Raw genomic sequence first — 4,393 nt, 5'->3', positions numbered from 1 at the left:
GAGCATGGTTTACTTTATAACCGGATCCAACAAGAGTAGGCGTGGCATTAATGAGTGAGATACACCAAAGGTGTTGAGCTGCCAAAATAATTAAGAGACTGGTTTTTGGAGCCAGAGCTTAGAGCAGAAGGAAGGCCTTCTTGTGTGACAGTGTCCATATCACATAACTGAGTACACAAGGGCCAGGGTGCTTCAAAGAGGGAATTTAGGGTCCCCAAGGAGCCCCTCCAAAGTGTCACCTGCCTGGTGACTCACTCAGCTATCCTAGAAGGTTAGGCCAACCTGACCTTCCAACAGTTCTTTTTCATCACTGTAGTTATATGACAATGTTGTCCTTTATTGCACAGACTCCTGAGGAGCCAGGCAAGGTTGAGACCCTGATCCTGAGGCAAGTTGCCTAGCTTTTTGTGTGTTCTGAGAAGCCGGTACTGTGAAGCAAGTGAGATAATGTGGGAAATGCATCAGCATTAAGTGTGTTCCATCCTCTATAGTCACCTCTATATCAGATCCTGGATCCCTTGAGTTGTCCTTCTAGGTGCCGCTTTAGGTTACAGTATTCTCTCTGAACACTCACTTCACCACTAATCACCACCAGATGCTTAGAAAAGCTGTCATTGTGCAGCAGAGATGGTGGCAATCTAAACAGGGTTTCACTATCTGGCAACACAGAGATATTAGCCCCAACTCGGGAGTAGAAGCAGAAGGTCCAAGAAGAAGCACCTCAGGTTGGAGATGCTGTACCAGTGGCTCTGACACTATAGCTACTGTGTAGCCATTTCTTTCACACTCCATCAGGTGGTGGTGGTGGTGCACACCTTTAATCCTAGTAGTACTGAGAGGCTGAGGCAGAGACAGGTGGATCTCAGAGAGTTGGAGGCCAGCTGGATCTACAGAGTGAGTTCCAGGACAGGACAAAGAAACTCTGTCTTCAGGATAGATAGATGATAGATAGATAGATAGATGATAGATAGATAGATAGATAGATAGATAGATAGATAGATAGATACACAGATAAAACATTCCAGCAAGGAAGAGAATGGAGGCTACAAAGCTCATGAGAAAATTGCAAGACTCAAAAGGTTCCTGCCTCAGAACTTTATAGATGGATAACAACTCCTCGTGGAGAAGAGACTCTTCATTCAGCGATATGGCTTTCATGAGTTGTCAATCATGCTGGAGTAGCATTTTGGTAATGCAGCTTCTTCTAGCCTCTATAAATAACCCCAGTGACCCCATTGATTCATTAAGTTAGATTTGGGTAGAATTGTTTCTTTTGTCTGTCATTAGTATTCTTTCAGGCCTGAACAGACTTTTGCCCATGTTGCCCTGGGTAAAATCATGTAGAAACTGCCCTCTAAAGAAGAACTGACATACAATGAATGATGTTTGCAACATGGATCAAATGGAAACTGATATAGAATTACATGGGTAAAAGATACTAGTTGGGTACTGTAGAAAAGGGAAAAGAATGTAGTAGGTTGCTGTGGTCTTACATGCTGAAATGAAATTGACAACATGATCATCTTAAAAGGTAGAGTCTATAGAGGGAGATTAAGTCTTGAGGGCAAAGCCCTCCAGGATGGTACCCAGGCCTTTGTAGAAGGGCCTGATGGAGTGGGTACATTCTCTTCCACTGCAGAACACAACCTTTATCTACTTCCTGCCTTTCCCTTTCTATGCTGTGAAGGCACGGTGTTGAAGGTGCCATCTTGAACAAGTAGATCAGGCATTCAGAAGACACAGATCTGCTATCGCCCCAATCTTGGGCTTTCCAGTCTTTAGAACAGCAGAAATGATTGCTGCCTATGGACTACCCAGTCTCACGTATTTTGTTGTAGAAATCCAAGAAGACCAAGACATGGCTGTAAGTAAAACCATTGTTGGCAACATTTCCCATGTCAAGTTCATATGAGATGTTTCCCAGGGAGCAATCATATGGCACAGGGGAAAACAAGAGCAGAGACTCAAAGCTCTTGCTAAGTGTAACCTTTCCTTTCAAACAAGCTTTCCCATGGACACTCTAATTCCCAGCTGCACGCCCCTGTTCCTAGGTTCATTGCTTTTCCCTGCTCCATCCCTCATTGTGTGGCTCTCTTTTTATTTTTTAGGTCTTCCCAACCAATGGAATATGCTGACCCTTACCACAACCCCAAGCAGTCCTATTTCCTCTAGAGAAGTCTAACCTCCTCAAGGCTGGAAATAGGGTGTCCTGAGATCAAGCCCTGAAGACCTCCAAATGCAGGGAGAGCCAGGCTCAGGCACATACGGTTGACATAGTGCAGCAGGATGCTAAAGAGAAACCCTTTAACATCTTCATCGATCTCTACAGTGGTCTGTGGTACAGCCACCAACCTGTCTTCCCCTCTTCTTCATTCAATCAGTCTTGAATCAGTCCTTGATTACTTCTGCTTTCCTTCCCCGTTTCTCTCACCTGGGCATATCCCCTAAAAATCCATTCCACCATTAATCTCATTTTATGGTTTGCTTCTTAAAGAACTTGAAAGAGCACAGTGGTTTGATCAAACAAGGTGGGAACCATCACAGAGCTTGACAAGAGAGATACTGGGGTCCCACAGAACATCTTAGGGAAGGAGCTCTCATAAGCCAACATCACAAGCAGCACTTTCATGAGCTCATATTCTGCCTGCCTGCCTCTGTGAACTGTGGGTCTGCTTTTTCATCCTCCCAGGCACCCAGTAGTTGACTGTGGCAAGACAAACATGTATACCAACACTTAGAGCTCAAAGATAAACAGTGCTTACCAAATGTGAAGAATAAACCCCAAATGCGGAAAATAAATGTTTTCTTAACTGCCTCATTTATTTGCGAGGCAGGTGCCTCTTGCACAACAGCACCAGGTTGTCTCATTATTATGCAGACCAGGTAGTGACCTTAACTTTGTCCACCTCCCTCTTGTCCCCTACCTTCAAAATGGGGCCCCTTTGCACCTGCAGGGAATGAAAAAAGAAACTCGTTGCTAAGCAACACAGGAGGGCAGGGCTGATGCATTCTCTCAATTCTACAAATCTTGGTGCTAATGAGTAAGTGAAGGCAGCTGACCTGATAGATGCTGCACCTTCTGTGAAACCCACATGGCTGTTCCATCCATCCTTCCTCCTACCTCATTGTCTGCTTCTGCAGTTAGGGGGAAAGCCTGGGTCTCCATTCTATAGCATTTGGAGACAAAATGAAGAGTACACACCCCACCCCACATCCCACACCCACCACTCTGTCCCCTGTCCTTTCATGTGTCTAATCGTGTTGGCCTCGCTGACAGTGAAGGACTTCTTATGCATCACCTCACCCAAGAACCTGAATGCAAGAAACACTAGTAAATTTAGAATATTTTTAAAATACTGTCCTATTGCCACTAAGTATCCCAATAGAAGTTGTTTGGAGAAGCCATTTTAGGGGTATCTATGCTTTAGGAAAAGACAGAACATTCTACTCCTGCCACAAAGGAGAATAGTGACAGATTTCTAAGGGCAAGAGCCCTGGAGGTGAGAACAGGCAGGGAAGGCAGAGAAGACTTTGCAAACTGGGCTGGAGAAAGAGGAGGGGCATGGAAGACAGCCAAGCAGAGCCACCAAGCCCAGCAAGACAGTTGACTTCCACTTGATCAAAAAGAGGAAGAGAGCAGCTCACTGGATTGTTTGAGGACTCAGCACACAGAATGACAGTTCATCATTGGCAGATCCTTAACTTGCTACTTCATAAACAGAGAGGCTTTGCTTCTGGATATATTCAGTTTGTGAATAAGCTGAGATTCAAATGCAGACCTACGGGGCGAGGAAGCACTCCTAGTAGCTGACCCATGGAAGGAATTATCTAGGGAGCAGACAAAATGTTCTCCAGTGGGGGGATGAAGTCTTTGCCCCTCCTCTGATCTAATTCATTAAAATTCGCTTTTAACTGTAGATGTCATAGCTCTGTAAATGGTCTATGCAGAACCCCGAACTCACCTTTTGGGTAATCTGGGAAGAAATTTGGAAGAATCTTAATATAAAAATATAATAGATTAAACAAGTGTTGTTTTAAAGACAGAGTAAAGAACCCCAAAGGTAAAAAAGCAATGAGGATTCAGAAAAGATAACACAGTAGTTAAGAGTTTTTTTTTTTTTTTTTTTTTTTTTTTTACAGAGTTTAAGAAGCTGGAAAACAATCGAAGAGAATATCACTGCCAAAGGTAAGCTTGGGACCAATAGACAGCAAGAACAAGCTCCCCAAGCCCAAACCAGAGGAGCAAGAGTGGCCAGATACCTCTGAACAGGGCTGATATTAGCGGCTCTAAATAGGAATCCTGGCTGAATGTCTTATAGGGCTGAACATGGTTACACACACCTTTAATCCCAGCACTTGGGAAGTAGAGAGTGGTGGATCTCTATGACTTTGA

The sequence above is a fragment of the Phodopus roborovskii genome, unplaced genomic scaffold (genome assembly GCF_943737965.1).
Source record: "Phodopus roborovskii unplaced genomic scaffold, PHOROB, whole genome shotgun sequence".
Classification (NCBI taxonomy): Eukaryota; Metazoa; Chordata; class Mammalia; order Rodentia; family Cricetidae; genus Phodopus; species Phodopus roborovskii.
This window is presented reverse-complemented; position numbering follows the sequence as displayed.